Source organism: Spinacia oleracea, chromosome 2, assembly GCF_020520425.1.
Source record: "Spinacia oleracea cultivar Varoflay chromosome 2, BTI_SOV_V1, whole genome shotgun sequence".
Lineage (NCBI taxonomy): Eukaryota > Viridiplantae > Streptophyta > Magnoliopsida > Caryophyllales > Amaranthaceae > Spinacia > Spinacia oleracea.
This window is the reverse complement of record NC_079488.1, coordinates 16844269-16864489: the sequence shown is the minus strand read 5'-3', so window position 1 is coordinate 16864489 and position 20221 is coordinate 16844269. Positions and strand designations below refer to the sequence as shown.

The window sequence follows — 20221 nt, the reverse complement described above, 5'->3', positions numbered from 1 at the left end:
GAGATTTAAAAATATTTGCTCATTTACACAAAATGAGCAAACGTTTTGAATATTAACAAACTCGAACTTTAAATTTTTTAAAATGAGCAAAAATAGTTGCTCATTTTTGTTAAATTTGAAAATGAGCATATTTTTTGTAAGTTAACCAATTAGTTTTTTAAAAATATTTTCTCATTTGTGTAAACTATAAAAAATGAGTTACTTTTTGAATGTTAAGTAATTTGAGAATTTAAAATATTTTCTCATTTAGACACAATGAGAAAAAGTTTTGAATATTAACAAATTCAACTTTAAAATTTAAAAATTTAGCAAAAATATTTTCTTATTTGTGTAAACAATAAAAATGAGCAAATTTTTTGAATGTTAAGTAATCAGAGATTTTAAAATATTTGCTCATTTAGACACAATGAGCAAAACTTTTGAACATTAACAAATCAGAACTTTAAACTACAAAAAATGAGCAATTTGAATTTTAAAAATATTGCTCATTTGTGTAAACTTTAAAATTTAGATACAAATGAGCAAAAGTGTTGAATATTAAGAATATAGCTGATCAGGTTTTTGTTCTGTTTTGGCTTGTGCCTTGGTTCTTGTTCTGGCCTATGGCATGACTGGTGAGCTGCTGCTTTGGCTTGGTTTTTTGTGGCCTTTGGCCTGGTTTTTTTTCTTTAGGTGCTGCTGCTACTGCTTGTTTGTTGCAGGTATGTGGTATGTTACAAGCTAATTCTGGTGAAGCTGTTTCTTCTTCTGCACTGGTGTTTTGCTGCATTGGTTTTTTTGGGTTGCACTGTTGTTTCTGCTGCAATGTTGTTGCTGGTGCATCTGTATGCTTCTGTTATCTCTCGGACCTGCTTTTGATGGGGTTTTGCTGCTTTTGATGGGGTTTTGCTGCTTCATGTGGTCTTGATGATTTCTTCTGGCCATGCTGGTGTTGCTAGTGTTTTGTTTAGCTTGTTGGTCTTGTTTTTTTGTTGTTTGTGTTAGTTAGGGAAGCGGCATGTGCTCCCTTAACTGAGGTCTTTGCTTCTTTGTTTTGGATATTAAGTGTATTACTTCCGTTTGGTAATAAATTTTCTCAATAAAACAAAATGAGCAAAATAAATTTACTCATATGTCAACATGAGCAAAATAAATTTATTTCTTTATTTCTTGAAACATAATAGCTCAAAAAGAACATGAACTGGTGAGAAATAAATAATGTTAACTCAAAAGTAAAACAATACAAAAAGTAAAGATTAACCTACGTGGGATTCGAACCCACATCTTTTGTGCATTTGCACAATGCTCTACCATTGAGCTAGTAGGATAGTGTTTTTAAATGAAATGAACAAAAGTAAAGCAAAAAACCAAAAAAGAGTAAATCGAAATTATTCGAAAACTTGAGCTAATAGGCATCACTTGAACTAATAGAGTAAATCAAAATTACTAAAGTACTCACAAAATTGACAAGCCACGTGTCCAGGGGATCCGTCCAGCATGGAGCTCCCATAGAAAAATTCTAACAACTAGTGAAATTCAGAATATCATTGCATTACACCCTCACTTTACTCACCTAGTAGCTTCCACTACATGACTGACTTGCATAATCACTCACTTCAAAGAAATACTTTCCTCACTGACTCCTACATAAAACATTGAAGCTACTGAAGAAAGGCAATTTAATCACTCACTTCAATGCACTAACTTTAGTCTGTGTGATTGGAGGAGTACTAGTAGTTTTGGGAATTCTCGCAGTTGGATTTCTGTTAATTTATAGAATATACTGCCCAAGAGGTTGTCAGGAGCAGAGATTGTTGCAGAAGCAAGTTGTAGAAAACAGTGTGACTGTCACTTCTGAGATACTAGCAAATGCAAGTATGTTCTTGTTCTTGTTTGAGCCTCATTCTCTTTTTCGAGTATTTAAATTTCATGGTGTTTATGTTTGCCCCCTCTTTGTTCTGGATATATATTTGAAGCTGCAAAATCTGGCACACAAGGAATCCCAGCGTGTCGGGCATTTTCACGAAGTCAACACAAGTCAACTTTTGCAAAATAATTAATTGATTGATCTAGATGGGCCCTTGTTTTTATGAAGTGAATCCTTCCCTTCCTTGTTTTTCTCATCTGAATTGATAGGATCACAATTGAGCATAGAAGACGGACTTTGTCCTTCTGGACATACATAGCATATATCTGACAATGTGCAAACCAGCTGCCTAAGTAGAAGAATGGTCTCTTGCATCTCATCATTTTTTGAAATATAAAAATTGTGGAAATTACTCAGCAGGTTATCAAATTAGATTTGCAAAAGAGTATGGATATTGCATGCTAATACCTTCCTTTGTAATTGGTAGTGAAGAATTATTTTATCCACTGAATTGATCTGAGCAACCAACCACATAAACTCATTAGTAAAATATCATTTATGTTTACCTTCATTTCCTCAAAAGGAGGAAGCAAAAAGAAGAGCCAAACAAAACAACAGAAAAAGAAAACAGGAGGAATTTAACCAACCTCAAGTTCAAAAGTTTTATCATTCAACTGAGTAGAAAGCTTGGACAAACCCTACGCGAGAAAGAAATTATGTGAAAGTAAAAACAACTAAAATAACTTGTCAAAAATCTGTGATAACCACAATAATAAGACAGAAAGTAATTTCTTCACATCATGTCCTGAGTATCTTCAATTTACATTGAGGATAAAATAGATCATATCACAACTTCAACAACGAGGACAACAGCTAAAAAAGTACAGTATTGAATCAACTTATAAGATTTTAGATAACTAGTTCAAAACTCAAGCATACTGTGGCCTAGATGTCCTTGCTGCCTTTAAGTTGTTATACTGTGAGCTGATATGGGTAAGAGCAAAATAAATTTACCATTTGTGCAAATGAGAAAAATATATTTACTCGTTTGTGCAAGTGAGCAAAATATATTTACTCATTTGTGCAAATGAGCAAAATATATTTACTCATTTGTGCTTTTGCAAGTAAGATTAACAAGATTACTTTTAGTTTCTTATATTGAGTTGTGTTCCCACCAACATCAGAATACGCAAAATCAATCAAAGGAATATCAAATTTTAAACTAAATAAATACTTGATGAATGGTGCAGAGAAATAGTCAATCATATAGAAGATACAGGCAAAACTCAATCAACAAACCTTTGTAGTAATGGAATTTAAGTTAACAAAACAAGTCATATTACTACAACTACCAGAAAAGGAGGGATTTATGTGCGACTTTTTCTCTGTGATTGCAGTTCTATAGGGATCAACAAACTAAAGAACCAAAAACAACAACCTACCCATTAAACAATGCAACAAAATAAAAAGTCAGCCTAAGTCAACAAAGGTAAAAAACCAAGACAAGTAGAACAGAACAACATGCAGGCATCAGATGGTCAATTTCGTACAAATAAAGAGTTTTTTTAAAAAAAAAATCCAAACAGTGAGTACCAAACATAGAGCTGAACAGATAAGTTCACCCCACTAGCTTAAATAAAATTCAGAAATATGTTTTCGTTTTCATGTTTTCCCTTTGTCACGCTGAAATAAAAACAAGACTGGCTTACCTTAACGATCCACCTTCAGAAGTTAGGAATTCACATTGCAGAAGCTTCATGGACTTGAAGATGCCAAGAAATAGAATCAACATAAGATGTCAGCCGTTTAGGCGGCATACAGGAACAGGACACCCACAAGGTACAGAGGAATTTTGGCAGCCCTTATACGTTCTGTGGATTCAGATAAATAAAATGAATGCATACTACCTTAATGTAAATGGATGATGCATCAATATACTACAAATCCCAAGCTGAGGATACAACATGGCAGATCACTGGCTGCATCCATCCTATCTCAACTAGGTTAAAACTTAAAAGAAGAGCATTGCAGCAGATTTTGACGACACAAATAATATCAACATTACACTAGGGAGAAAGCCAAAACTACTATGTGCTCAGCAGTCAACACTGCAAGACCAAAGCATATGTGATGCTCATAACAAAAGCTATCATCGGGAATCCAGTTTCATTGTTCAGAAGGCAGAACCAGCGTTACCTGGTTCACCAGTAACCCCCGCGAATCTCGAACTAGTTCGCCAGCGAACCAATTCACGATGTTTCAAGAACCAAACCAAAACCTTAGCTTTAACGATTGAAGGTCCGTGGAGGCGATAGAAGATAAAATATGTTAGGGATTTTGTTTGAGAAGGCGATAGAAAAAGTAAATTTTGGTTACAGAATATCCTAAACACTTCGAATGACATGGAAAACATGCATTATAACTTTATAAGTTTATAATATTCTCTTATTCTGCAAGGAGGATATACTTTAGTGATTCTATATACATAGTGTTAGTTATCTAAGCCCAGATCATGACAGGTGGAAACTAAGAATATGTATTTGCACAAATGAGCAAAATAAATTTAGTCATTTGAGAAAATGAGCAAAACAAATTTACTCAGTTGAGCAAATGAGCAAAACAAATTTACTCATTTGTGATGAAAAAAAAAATTACTCATTTGTGCAAACGAGAAAAATAAATTTACTAATTTGCACAAACGAGCAAAATAAATTTACTCATTTGCGCAAATGAGCAATATAAATTTACTCATTTTTGATGTGCAAAATAATTTTACTCATTTGTGCAAATGAGCAAAATAAATTTACTCATTTGCGCAAATGAGAAAATTTTGCGCAAATGAGAAAAATAAATTTACTCATTTGTGCAAATGTGCAAATTTATACTCATTTGCGTAAATGAACAAAATAAATTACGGGGATTCTCCTCTCCTCCTACTGGTCTTCTGTACAACAGACCAAGATATAAAGATATAGGGGTTTAAGCTCATGACCTCACATGAGGAATGAAACCTTATGACTACATTACTACTTTACGAGCTAGCTTCAGCAAACCATCCCCACTTTTTGCAAAGTTCAAGTATAAATTCCAACTAGTCCCTAATGCCCTACCCTGCAAGAACAAGATGTAGTAAAGCTCGTACAACAAGGACATGCTCTCATTGAGAAAGAAAAAATAAAATCATACAGACGGGAGAACACAATACAAATTTTTTTTGCCATCTCTTCCATAGTTCCATTACTCTTGTGTTGTTAGTTGTTTTACTCATTTGTGCAAATGAGCAAAATAAATTTACTCATTTGTGCAAATGAGAAAAATAAATTTACTCCTAGTCGGGTGTATTACTTTGGGATGTCGGTGGGCATTTTAGGAACACAGTACAAAACTTAAGATTCATAGAAACTTAGCTATCCAACTGCAATATAGACAAAAAAACGTTCCATTACATATAAAAGTCAATACATGATTACCTGCATTATGATTGTTTTCTTGGATTACGTGATATGAAATCTGAATTGATCTTAGTCAATGCAGGATTTGCCAAGCCAGAAAACAGTTTCAACCTTGTATGACTCCTGTTTACAGAGCTTTCCAAGCGTTTTGAGTGCAGAAACTTCGGCAGCAACTGCTCGTCAAGGATTGGGACAGATGGCCTCCCATTAACCAACTTCAACGGCTCAACAGCATTACATTTCTACAAGAAATACAAGGCAGAGTTATAGACTACACATCACAAAAGCAAACCATGAATTCAACCAAACATTAGTTCTCCTAAAAGACCATTGATCATAGTTGGACAATTGATACATTCCTACACATTACCCTTACATAACAGACTCTCTGTACAATCCGATTTCAAACTGATACCGATTTATGAAAGACGACCAACTTTTCCTGAACATCTTAGAATAGTACTACGTGTCATGTGAATGTTATCTTCGATTCACGGGCATAACAAAAATTAAATAAATTAAACATATCACAAATGAGAAAATGCAGACATATTTGTTCTCGAACTGAAGACATGTTTGTTCTCGAACTGTAAGAAAGAACTGCAAGAAACAACTGGCTGGAGATATCGAATGGCAGGAAATATCGAACCAGTTAAACTGTTGTTATACAGATAAAGATCAGTCAGATTACGCAGACCATATAACTCGACCGGTATCGACCCATTAAGTGTATTGTTGGATAAATCAAGACTTTCCGATGACAGATATTGAACAATTTCTTGTGGGATTTCACCAGAAAATTGACAGTTTGAAAGATACAAGTTCTGGAGGCTAGTTGTGTTTGAACAAATACTAGTTGGTAAAAAACCAGAAAAATGTTGCCTGACAAAACCAAGTCTTGTAACTGATTCGAGGATTCGACTATTACTTCAATCTTTTAGCTGTGTTAAAAAGGATTCAGTCTTCTATAAGACAGGGGATTCTTATAGTTGTTTACAAAGGTGATCCTGCAATAATGTCCAATAATTGACCATTAAGGGATCAAGTGATCAACTATATATGGAAGTCTTCCGATTATACTTAAGAATTAATAATCACCAATTGTCTTTCTTTGCTCATTTCCAGTCATCTTCATCAGCAGACTATTGATTATAATTATGTTCATTTAAACATCATAATGTGAAAAATTACTGGTTGGTTTTTAATAGTGCAACTACTCAATCTGATAAAACTAATGTTCGACTTAATTTACGAATTAAGCTTTTCACAATTTCTTCAATTGCTTCCTAATCACAAATAACAAGTATGGAATAACATTCAGAACAACAAAAACTTGGAGACGTAGAAATCAAGCGTGAAAAACCATTAAATTCGAGCAGTATGCGAAAATCAAATTAAAAACACATTGAACATTAAGGAAATTGAAAACCTAGAAACTAATTAGACTAAATTAGGAACATTTACCTTCAACTTTATTCTCGGTTATTGCAGATTCAAGTGGATAATTGAGTGTTGCAGTATTTTTCGCATGAAGAACATCAAATCAAAGCTGAAAGTTACTATAGACCATTAGGAATCACCAATTGCAGAACCTATAATTTACATAAATCAAAAAAGGATTGCACTCACCAATTGTAGCAGAGGAGATGATGCGTAGATCATAGCAGCGTGGAGATGGTGGCGGTGCAGTGGTTGCAGCAGGTGAGGATCGGTAGCGGTGAGGAGAGAGAATCACGAAGGAGAGCAAATGGAGGAGAGAGAATAAGGCCGAAGTTCCTGAGACTCTGAAAAAGAAGCACGAGGAGAGAGATAATGGTAAGTTTCCAGAAGTCACGAGAATAATTTGTTTTTTTTGCGATATTTACCGTTATGCTATTACTAGTAAACGTTTAGGAGCGGTTAGATCTGACTTTAGCGAACGCACGAGATCGCTTCTCGTACTTCTCATTTTAAGCTCCCTTCTCATTTGAGTGTAAATATATATATATATATATAATGTTCGTGTAATGAATTCAACTAGAGAATTTATTACTAATGGGCCTTGGGCCGCTTGAATAGGGCATGAGGCCTTTAGTGGGTGTTGGCTTATGTTGTGTTTGGCCAAATGGGCTTTTGGGCAGCAGGCTCAATTGGTATTCAATTGGGCACCCAACACAAGTTGAATAGAACTCACTAAGACTCATATCTATTACATAAGTGAAGAGCTGGGTTTATTTAAGTAAATACACATTTGGTGTCCTCCTTGGATTACTAAAACACCCTCCACACTTATAGAATAAAGAATATAAAGACAACCTACCCAATAGAAAAAGCCCAAATAAGCATTTTAATCAATCTAGCCCCTTAAATAAATTCTTACCAATTTAATCAATTTGTTTATATGCGTTCGGCTCTATCTAACTTATATGTTTCTTATATTCTCACGCATCGCATTTATATTATATTTTTTATATGTTATTTCAGATTTAAATGTAATAACACAAATATATTTTTTATATTTACACGCATCGCGTGCATAGAAGACTAGTAGAAGCATATTAGGACTGATGTTGCTTTCAGGCTATTCAATGCCTACACCTACTACCAGGCTCTAAAAATAGTCTTTAGTATTAATGAAATCTTGTTTTTGCAAAAATTTCCAAAGAAAATGGAATTGAAAGATTGTATATTTCTGCATAATTAAAGTCTTTTCATAATATATACCATAAAAAATCTTTTCATATACGAAGTAGTTTTTAATGATTTGACTAATTTGAGTGAATAAAAGCCACAAAATTTAGAAACAACCAAATTTTCATTAAGTTTGGTTTGACTATTATTGGGTCACTAGCAAGTGGCTTTAGCTGTTGGCCCAATACACTATGACTTGAAGAGCCTACTATTTGTAATTTAATTTACTTACTTTTACACGTTTTTTCGAGAGGTGATAGAAAATATAAGAATTAAAATTGAATGAAAAACAATTGAGAGTTATTTTTATTTATTTATACACACACATGAGAGGAGAAATGAAAACTTTAAATAGAGAAGATTTGGGGCTATTTGGATGGATAAGTGTCATCACAAGAAGTGGGGTTATTACTTTAGAAAATGGCAATTAGGCCCATTTTCTTAAACCCACTGTTTTAACTTATTTTAGAAAAAAATGAATTCAGGTAAATTAAGTTTAAGAAAAATAAAGTATAAAATTAAATTCAAATATCTTATATAAAAGCTAACTATCGAGGACTTAATTTCCATTTTAAACTTTTTTGTACTACTACATGAAAAACTAAATTAAAGGACCCCGGTAGTTGTTGACTTGTTGGGAAAAAATAATGGTTGATCAAGTACAACTGATAGCTAATATTTCGTATAAATTTTGATAAGTTTTACGGAGTAATAAGTTCTGTTAATTTCAGACAAAATGAGTGAATTAAATCAAGTGATCGAATAGAATGCACCCTAAATATATAGATTAATAATGTATACTCAAATGGAGAGGATTGGTTGAACTACTTTCCGTCAAAATCCTCCAGTTAAACATGGAAGTTAAGAACAAATTCAAACATGTCATGGTGTGTGTCGATGATATTTGCAATATACTTTCCGTCAGAATACTAATTATCAAAATCCTCCAGTTTGTGAAGTTAAGAACAAATTCAAACATGTCACGGTGTGTCGATGATATTTGCAATATACATAATGACATAATCCCATAGTCAAAGGGATGCAAGTAGACCTGTCAAATGGGTCGGGTCGGGTTAGAGTCGGTCAATTTCGGGTTCGGGTTTTATCGGGTCGGTCACTTTCGGGTTCGGGTTGACAAATGCTTGTTCAAGATCCAGAGTGTTCGGGTTGACCCAACGGGTTTAGAGCTTTTATTACGCCTTTTTTCTAATTTTTTTTTTTTTATTGTTTGTTTTGGTATATAGACGTGTATTAACAAGTCTATATGTATATATATACTTCGTATGTGACAATAAAACTACCACAAAACACCCACCTAAAAAAAACTCTACCATACCAAACACAAACTCGAGTATAAGTTTTGACTTGAGTAAAACTAAAGTGAATAGAACACTACCATTATTGTTTATTTCCAGTTCACTTAATTTATACGAAGTTGGCACCCAAAAGAAAAAAAATTATTCGAAGTAAAGTGACAATTTGACAGAACCAGAAGAAAATATATCAGAGAAGAAAACTAAAGCTTTCTAAAGAAAATAAGAACTTGACAAGCCACCATTTTTCTAACACATTCACTTTACAACCCTCACAAAGTGACAAAACTATAAATAAAAGTTAAATAAATGAGAACAATTAAAACAAGTAGGAGTCCTTTCGTATACTCAAGAAGAAGACATCGCCTGAAATGTCTACCAAAACGGCACCGTCTCAAACTCTCAGTCTTCTCAAAATCGCCTCTCTTCACACATTATCCAGTGGGTTTCACCTCACTGTACTCCTACTGTGGGCTCAACGGCGTTGTTTATGTAACACCAAACGCTACCTCCTCGTCGTCCAGTTAACCACCAGGAAAATGTTCAAAGTTGACACCGTTGACGGCGCCACAAGTTCGGCCGCAAATCCTTAGGAGTTAGGATCCTTGCCATCAAACAGTACACTAAACAGAAATACAAGTACCGAGAACCTTCTTCACAGTGCTCTTCAATTCCTTCTCCATAGATCTCGGCTTCATAATCTTAGAAATCTCGACGGTCGACCTATACCCGACTTCTCCGGTAAATCAGAAAGCTTGAGAGGATGAGAGATAATAGAGTATTTGAGACTTGAGAGGAGGCGGCTAAACTGAATAACTGACTTTAGATTTAGGTTGGTATTTTCCAATTTTTAAAAATAAAAATTAAATTTCTTTAATTTTATCACTGAACCCGACGGGTCGGACCCGACCCGACCCGATTTTGACCCGGAAAGTTCGGGTTCATCGGGTTCGGATAAAAACGGGTTATGGGTTGGAAAATCTTGTTCAAGACCCGTTTTTCGGGTCGGGTTCGGGTCGGTTTTCGGGTCGGGTCCATTTTTGACAGGTCTAGATGCAAGTAAAAGAATGGAGGGAGTAGCATTAATTTTTTTACGAGTATATCATAGTAGACCTGATAAAGATCAGCCTAGCCCTACCCGGCCCGAAATTTGACTGGGTTGGGCATCTTTTTTAGGCCCGGTTTTCGTGGCCGGCCCAGCCCGGCCTGATTTTTTTAAAAAAATGACGGGTTTAGGAAACGTAAAAGCTACATTCTTTAGTTATAAATTTGGACCGGCTCATAATGGCCCGAAAGCCCGATATGTTATGCCCGAAATAGGGGTTTGACATGGAAAAACAGATCCGAATTTTGGCCCAGCCCGAGATACAGGTTGATTTTAAAAACTTCGGCCTGGCCCCAACCCCGCCCGGCCTGTCTTTTGATCAGGTCTATATCATAGGATAAGAATTAAGTAGCAAGAGTTTTGATCATAGGATAAGAAACCTAATGTTGGATTAAAAACTACGTGGTTGACGGAATAATCGTGTGTTGTCACAATCAATCCGTTTAGATGATTTTACATGCATCCTATGAGGGTGGATATTGGGCTTGTATATTGTGGGATATGATAATATTTTATATGTTTTATATTTGCTCAAAATTCGGATAATATTTCGGATATCGAATATTCGAAAATACTAAATTTAATATCTGAATTGGTATCCGATATCCGACTTTTCGGATCTGATATGAAATTATTTTTCGGATAGAATATCCAAAAAATCGGATAAGATAAGGATCAGATTTTCGGATAATTTTGCTCAACTCTACCATGACAATCCAACTCTATTGAAACCGCGATACTTAAATTAAGAAGAATAATGATTTTAATGAATTAATTTCGCTGAATGACAATTGGCAACAGTTCAATTCTATCACAACACAAGTTTTGATCCAAAAAAAAAATTAAAAAGACAGATATCTAACCTAAAATAACAAATTTATCAGTGTATCGTATAATTAATGAATTAGGCCGTAGTCAGGAAAATAGACTCATGAACAAATACATACAGATATAACTATAACACAACAATCAGATTAATAGTAAAATTAAAATTATTATATATATCCGGCCTTAATCTTATTTATCTGTCCTAATTATAATTAATATATATTGGATAAGATTAATGATTTGTAACATAGTCCAACTCTAATACTACGTACGAGTAACGACGTATGTGTTTTGAAACTATAACCGTTCGAGTTCTAAACGATCGGAAAAATCAACATGTTTTACGGTTCGGATTGAGACTTGACCAAATTAGGTCCGTAATCTGTACTTCTGTAACCAGGAAACTAGACTCATGAACCAATACAAATACTGAATTACACAATAAGATAGCGATATAATTATAACACGATAATCAGATTATTAATAATAGTTATATCCTTAATCTAATTTATCTCCCCCTAATTAATATATACTACGTATATTGGATAAGATAAAGGGTTTGTAACATAGTCAAATTCCAATACCACGTAGGACGTATCGAGTTCTAAGCGAGCTGATAAATCCAACATGTTTAATGATTCGGGTTGAGAATTGACAGTTTTATTAGGTCGTACTCCGTAACTAGGAAACTAGACTCATGAACAAATACAAATACACAGCAATAAGATAAAGATATAATTATAACAAAATAATCAGACAATAATAAATACATCCTTAATCTTATTTATCTTGCGCAAAATATATTAATTGGATAAGATAAAGGATTAGTAAGTTAGTAAAATTCTAATACTACACACGTAGGTCTATTGACACTATAAATAGGGGTTCGTTATTCTTCATCAATTCATCATTAGCTTAATTAATCATCGTATATTCTCTGATACATCATCAAAGATGAAGAATAATCATATGATGTTTAGTCTTCTGTTAGGAATCAGGTTTGATATATTTTACAATAGACTCGAATCTACCCCGACCCTAGTAATCCGTGAAGGAGGAAAGCCCAACAACAGTGAGAAATGTTCTGATAATTACGAGTCGGATGATGATGATAAAACCGAAGCTCGTAGCTTTGCTTCTACAAACTCAAACAAGGCGGGCCAGAAGCGTAGAAAAACGTCAGAGTCGGGTTGGGCCTACACCGGAAAAGAATATGCTAGTAAGTGAAGGAATTATGTCCTTAGACATTTCCGGCAATTACTAAATACAAATAGGAATTAATTATGAAGATAATAAGTTAATTATTTTAGTAATCATATTTGTTTGCTAGAGAATAAATGTGATTAGTAGGACAATATTGATTGGACCTACAACTAAAATAATTTAATCCTATAAGGTCACACATATAAGCACTAATTGGAATGGGCCCAAAAGGCTCGATGGCAACCGGTCTATTAAGGGAAAGAATGTTGGGCTTTGGTTTTGTGTTAACCCAAAACTCTCACATTATAATAGTTATAATGTCAGGGATTTAGAAATCACGTTCATTCAATATCTGACAAAAAGGAAAACACAAAAACCCTAATTCTATTTCTCTGAAACGTCGTTCTTCCCAAACAAAGCAAGAGATTGATCGTGATCGTTCTCTTCCGTACTAGCATACGTGGGATTCAATTGGTGCTTGTGGACTAAGTAGAGGAGCAACAAGTGGGGCTCTAAGATCTTTGAAGCTTGCATACGAACGGGAGAACACGCTACAAAGGTGATTATTCTTTCGACTTAATCTGATCTATATTATTGTTATGCATGTGATCCTGTGATAGATGTTAGGAAATTGTTTCCTGAAATTCCGCTTTATGCATCTATATGTTCCTACAGTGGTATCAGAGCTGATACATTCAATTGGACTTTTAATTCAAGTACTCAAACTGATTTTGAAAAATCCCCTTTCTTCTTTTCTCTTATTTTTATTTTTATTTTTTTTATTTTTTTATTTTATTGTTTTAAAGCAAGAGAACAGCAGGCAGGCATGAGACCCGCCCCTGCCTCGCCGTGAAGCACAGAAAAATCCCTTCACGCCGGTCATCTTCCTGACCCAGTCACGCCGACCGACCCGACCACCAGAATAATCCGGCAGCCCGGCCGAGCAGCGAGCCAGGCCAAAACGACGAGTCCATCGCAACTGCCATTCAGTTGCAACAGCACGATCCTACGCTGCCTTACTGCCGCCCATCCGCCGCCCCTTTTCCCGCCGGAACGCCGCCCTAATTATCCCTCCACCGTGGCTCCACCGTCGCGGGTGGTGGCCACCCAGCCATGGAGATTGTTATTTTAATTTGGGTAACAATTACCTAAATTAAATTAATCTTTATTCAACTTTTGTTAAAGATTAACAATTTAATTAGGGTTTAATTATCCGAAAATAATGGCAAAAAATTTGAATAAATTAACAATCCTTAAACTGAATTTTAGGGTTGTTAGAAGTTAGATTTCAATTTAAACTCTTTATTAAAATTAAATCTAACAAGAATTCAAAATTTAAGGCATAATTATCTCATTTTATTCAAATAATTCAAGAAAATAACAATTATAATCCGAAAAATTCGAATTAAATTACCAGGCAGATCTATTGAATTTTCTTAACAAATAAAATCAAAAATTTTAATTGTTATCCTTAAATTTTATGATTAATCGAATTAAACATAAAAATTAACCAAATTCAATAATTAATATACAAAAATTTCGAAAATTAGTTAAAAAATTACCAAAAAATTTCGGCTATTGTATAAAATTTAGGGGATAATCAGTAGATTTATTTAACAAATTAAAAATCAAATCTTTAATTGTTAACAAATTATTTCCATGATTAATCTTATTAACCATTAAATAATTTAAAATCTGACGAATTTAATTTTAAAAAATCCGAAAATTTTTATGTGATATTAACTGTTAATTTCGACCCTGTGATAAAAATTTCGGAATTTTATAAATTTATTTTGAGCAAAAATTAATTAAATCACGATTTAATGATTCCAATCAATTAATATCATATATTAATTTTGCAAATTCAAGCCATAAATAAATCTTCCCTTAATTGAATCAAAATAATAATGTTGCATACAATCATGATCATAAAATATTATGCAAGAGGCTAAAACTGATACATGGTATTGACAGTTAATACCATGACTATGAGAAGGTTTCATCATAGTCAATACCATGAATTTGTCTAAAACCTTTTGCCACTAGTCTTGCCTTAAAGACATCAATGTTTCCATCTTTGTCCTTTTTCAGTTTGAAAATCCATTTGCAACCTATGGGTTTAACCCCATCAGGCAAAGCAACCAAGTCCCATACTTGATTTTCAAACATCGAATCCATTTCGGATCTCATGGCTTCAAGCCATTTCTCGGAGTCTTGACTTGTCAAAGCATTTGTGTAGCTAGTAGGTTCCTCATGTTCTAAAATCTCTATTTCAGAACTTTCAGTCAAAAGGAAATCAATATATCTCTTTGACGGAATGACAGTCCTACTAGACCTACGTTGGGGAACAACAGGAGAAGTTTCCACCTCATTAGGTTGAGGGACTTCGCATGGATTATCTCCAAGTGGGACGGTAGAAGGCGCATGAATGGAATGCACCGCCTCCTGAGCATTTTCATGCTGGGTCGTCTCTGACGAGGTGTGAACCTCATCCATTTGTTGCTCATCTCGAATTTCTTCGAGATAAGTCTAGTACATATAAACCATTTGATAATTTAGCAGAGACATAGAACATACCATTCAAATATGCTGAACAACAATGATTCATAATTTGAAACGAAAAACCTTCCGAATCCAAAATCGGAATAGAAATTATGTTCTTGGTAATAACTGGAACGTAATAACAATTATAAAGTTCTAATATTAAACCAGAAGGCAAGCATAAACTATAATCTCCTACAGCTAAAGCAGCAACTCTTGCTCCATTGCCTACTCGGAGATCCACTTCGCCTTTGCTCAAGCTCCTACTTCTTTTTAGTCCCTGCACATTACCAATAATGTGAGATCCACAAGCGGTATCAAATACCCAAGAAGCAGTTGTAGCTAAATTAACTTCTATGACATAGATATTACTAAATACAAATTATCCTCCAGATATTTGGGGCAGTTCCTCTTCCATAACCCTAACTGTCAATACCATAGAAAACTTCGTCGTTTTGGCCTGGCTCGCTGCTCGGCCGGGCTGCCGGATTATTCTGGTGGTCGGGTCGGTCGGCGTGACTGGGTCAGGAAGATGACCGGCGTGAAGGGATTTTTCTGTGCTTCACGGCGAGGCAGGGGCGGGTCTCATGCCTGCCTGCTGTTCTCTTGCTTTAAAACAATAAAATAAAAAAATAAAAATAAAAATAAAAATAAGAGAAAAGAAGAAAGGGGATTTTTCAAAATCAGTTTGAGTACTTGAATTAAAAGTCCAATTGAATGTATCAGCTCTTTTAAATCAGTTTTGGAAGTTGGAAATACAATTAATTTCCAAAAAGTTTGAGTAATTTGATTTGATTTTTTTTTTTTTTTTTTAAATTGAAAAATCAGATCTTCGTTTTGAGCATAATTCGTAATTTTCAATGAATGCAAATTCTAGATTAATGAGATTATTCTAGCCATATTTAAATAGTAATTGAATTAAAATAATGTTAAACTTAAATTGTTTAAGTTCTTAGTATTATTTTGGAAATGTTATTTGCTTATTAATAGTTAATAAGTAAATAATTTTTGTCTAATATATTTTAATATTATATGCGTGTATGGAATATTATGATATTTTGTTACAGGCAAGTGACTAGTATGGCCCAAAATAGGATAGAAAATACGATCTGCGTATCGTTTTGTATTCTTGTAAATTTTGAAATACGATCTGCGCATCGTTCTGTATTGTTGTAATTTAATTTAAAAGTTCAAATTAGATTATAAAGTTCGTATTATGAGTTCGATGAAGTAAGAAGGTTCAATCAAAAATTCAAGGATGGAGATCCAAGAAAGATGAACAGAAAACCAAGAAGATTTGAGCTTATTTTTTAGGGGCCATACTAGGATCACATTTATTTTTATGCATTTTATATTGCCTTAAAATGCTTATTGAGTTTATGTATGTGGTTATTTAAAGCAATGTGTTCACTTTTAATTAACCAACATAGTAAACTTAGGTCCCAAAATAATATTGAGTTTAAGTGCTTTTCCATACAACACCTATAAAGCCTTAGATCATGAGTAATAGGTTCTGCCAAAGCAGGGTGTTGCTTATAATTCCGGGGATAGTAGGGTAGGTTTTTGAAACTTACATGTTAATGTTTGGTTTAACTCAACAAAACTATCAAAAGACAAAGTTTTGGGTTTTGAAGCTAAGAGATAGGAAAATACAAAGAGTTGTTAACCTGTCTACCAAGAGTTATAATCAGTTATAATTAGTAAAATGTTTACTTACCTCGAATACTATAAATTAAAGTAGCAGGGCCAAAGTCCGTTTGATTGTAGTGGGAGGGGATCTTGGTTAATTCTTTATTCAATGGGGACTTCTAATTTTGAATAAAGGGTAGTAGTGAATTGAATTTGTTTAATTGCTACTTTTGATAAACATTATATTGAATCTTGCTTTACTTTTTATTGTAGTTATCATGTCTGGTGCAAACAACTCTACTTTTAACTTGCGCCCTCTAATTGAAAAAGATAAACTGAATGCTACCAACTTCCTACAATGGCAAATGGCTGTGAGAATTGTTCTCAGAGCGGAAGGAAAAGAAAGTGTTCTTGACAATCCTCTACCTGAACCCTTGCCAGAAAATGCTACTGCAGCTCAAAAGGGAGCTAGACAAACTCTAGAGGATAACTCCTTGCAAGTAACATGCTTGATGCTTGCTTGCATGGAACCAGAGTATCAAAAACGTTTTGATGGTCTGGATGCCTACAGCATAATCCAGCAACTGAAAACTTTGTTTCAGAAAAATGCTAGATTGGAGAGATTTGAAGCAAACTGCAAACTTCTGGATTCCAAGTTGGAAGAGGGGAAGCCCGTTGGTCCGCATGTGTTCGATTTGATTGGACATTTTCAGACCATGGAGAAATTGGGTTTCCCTTATCCTAAGGACCTGGCAACTGACATAGTCATCAGATCCTTGCCTGAAGATTTTCATAACTTTAAGTTGAACTTCTACATGTAAGGAGGGGAGGCTACCCTGCAAGAGTTGCATGGTTCACTAATTCAGGCTGAGAGAAACTTACCAAGTAAACCTAAACATAAGGATGTTCTAATGGTTAGTAAAGGTAAGCAGTTCAAGAAGAAAGGGGCTCCCATGAAGAAGAACAAGGGCAAGGTAGTTGCCAATGAGAACTCTTCAACCAAGCCAAAGGCCACTCCCAAGGCTAAGGTAGCTGCTCAACATGAGTGCTACCACTGCCACAAGATTGGTCATTGGAAGAGGAACTGCCCCAAATATCTGGAGGATAAGAAGACTGGTGCTTTAACTTCAGGTATCTATGTCATAGAAGTTAATTTAGCTACAACTGCTTCTTGGGTATTTTATACCGCTTGTGGATCTCACATTATTGGTAATGTGCAGGGACTAAAAAGAAGTAGGAGCTTGAGTAAAGGCGAAGTGGATCTCCGAGTAGGCAATGGAGCAAGAGTTGCTGCTTTAGCTGTAGGAGATTATAGTTTACGCTTGCCTTCTGGTTTAATATTAGAACTTTATAATTGTTATTACGTTCCAGTTATTACCAAGAACATAATTTCTATTCCGATTTTGGATTCGGAAGGTTTTTAATTTCAAATTATGAATAATTGTTGTTCAGCATATTTGAATGGTATGTTCTATGTCTCTGCTAAATTATCAAATGGTTTGTATGTACTAGACTTACAAAACCATATCTATCACATAGAAAACAAGAAACACAAACCAAATGATTTGAACCCTACTTACCTATGGCATTGTTGATTAGGCCACATAAGCTCAAAGCGCATAGAGAAACTTCATAAGGATGGAATTCTCAAATCATTTGATTTTGAATCATTTGAAGTATGTGAGTTTTGCTTAATGGGGAAAATGACAAAATCTCCTTTCACAGGCTCAAGTGAAAGGGCCAATGATCTTTTAGCCCTCATACATACTGATGTGTGCGGACCTATGAGTACTTTGGCTAGGGGAGGGTACGGGTATTTCATTACTTTTACTGATGATGTGAGCAGATTTGGATATGTTTACCTCATGCGACATAAGTCGGAATCCTTTGAAAAGTTCAAGGAATTCCAAAATGAAGTACAAAACCAACTTGGAAAGAAAATTAAAGCATTGCGATCCGATCGTGGTGGTGAATATTTATCTCAAGAGTTTGGTGATCATTTGAAAGATTGTGGAATACTTTCGCAATTGACTCCACCAGGGACACCACAATTGAATGGGGTTTCCGAAAGAAGGAACCGAACTCTATTAGATATGGTACGGTCCATGATGAGTCTTGCTAACCTTCCTGCCTCATTTTGGGGATTTGCGCTTGAAACAGCGGCATTCACACTCAACAGAGCTCCGTCCAAAGCAGTAGAAAAGACGCCATATGAGATGTGTGTTAGGTTATGATACATATGACACTACATAGATCATGCGGAAACAACCATTAACCCAGGACAACATATTATTTACACATAATCATATAGCATAATTTAGATGCATACTCTTTGTTGCGTGCCCTCCCTAGCTGCGCCCGAACCGAACAAGAACAAGTCTTTTAGGACTCCAAGTGTCGTCCCTCCGTAGATAGTCCACAGCACGTCCGGATCCGCCTTAAGATTGACCAACTAGAATCGCCCTTAAGGTACTAGAAAATTTCGGCACTTTTTGAGCAAGATGTGTTTTTAATTTTCTCTCAAAAACTCACTTTTGAATACTTTGAAACTTGTGTATAAATTATGACCCCTAGGCCTTTATTTATAGAGTTATGGAAAAGGAATCGTAATCCTAGTAGGATACGAATTAATTGAAATTAGAATCCTACATGAATTCTATTTAATTAATTTATCCAATTAGGAATAGAAATTTAATCATACACTGACTCTTGTAGATTCAGGAATCACGCATGAGCACAAACTCACACACACACGGCAGCCACAAGGGCTGCCCATGCGCGTGCGAGCAGCAGCCCGCGCAGCACGGCCCACGCATCCGTGGCCCTTGGCGCGCGCTGGGCCTGCCTTGCGGTAGGCCTGGGCGCTGCCTTGGCTGGGCTTGTGGCGCGCATGTGCTTGCTGGGCGATGGCCCGGCTTCGTGCTGGGCCTTCGTCCGGCAGGCCTCGTCCGATGCTAATTCGTACGATACGCTTCCGATTAAATTTCCAGTTCCGGAATTTATTTCCGATACGAACAATATTTAATATTTCCGATTCCGGAATTAATTTCCGTTTCGAACAAATATTTAATATTTCCGTTTCCGGAATTATTTTCCGATTCCGGTAATATTTCCGATTCTGACAATATTTCCGTTTCCGGCAATATTTCCGATTCTGGTAATATTTCCATTTCCAATAATATTTTCCGATACGTACCATGTTTCCGTTTCCGGCAACATCTACGACTTGGATAATATTCATATTTCCGATACGATCCATATTTCCGTTTCCGGCAATATCATCGTTTCCGGAGTATTCATTTCTTGCCTGTGACGATCTTAGCTCCCACTGAAACCAAGATCCGTCGGTTCCGAATATTCATAGATGGAGTATTTAATGCCATTAAATACTTGATCCGTTTACGTACTATTTGTGTGACCCTACGGGTTCAGTCAAGAGTAAGCTGTGGATTAATATCATTAATTCCACTTGAAGTGAAGCGGCCTCTAGCTAGGCATTCAGCTCACTTGATCTCACTGAATTATTAACTTGTTAATTAATACTGAACCGCATTTATTAGACTTAACATAGAATGCATACCTGGACCAAGGGCATTATTTCCTTCAGTCTCCCACTTGTCCTTAGGGACAAGTG

At 35.2% G+C, this 20221-nt stretch overlaps 1 long non-coding RNA gene across 2 annotated transcripts; it reads right to left on the bottom strand.

The window, feature by feature from the left end:
- Positions 1-1313: 1313 nt before the first annotated feature.
- LOC110778044 (uncharacterized) lies at positions 1314-7113 on the bottom strand. 2 transcript variants are annotated; one of them, XR_008927499.1, is made up of 7 exons: positions 6928-7113; positions 6763-6847; positions 5317-5540; positions 3556-3717; positions 2494-2544; positions 2315-2362; positions 1314-2172 (listed from the first exon to the last, which is right to left on the bottom strand). It is a non-coding gene; the product is annotated as an uncharacterized lncRNA (long non-coding RNA). The 2 variants fall into 2 exon arrangements; XR_008927498.1 differs by having other exon boundaries at positions 1314-2362.
- Between the last annotated feature and the right edge of the window lie 13108 nt (positions 7114-20221).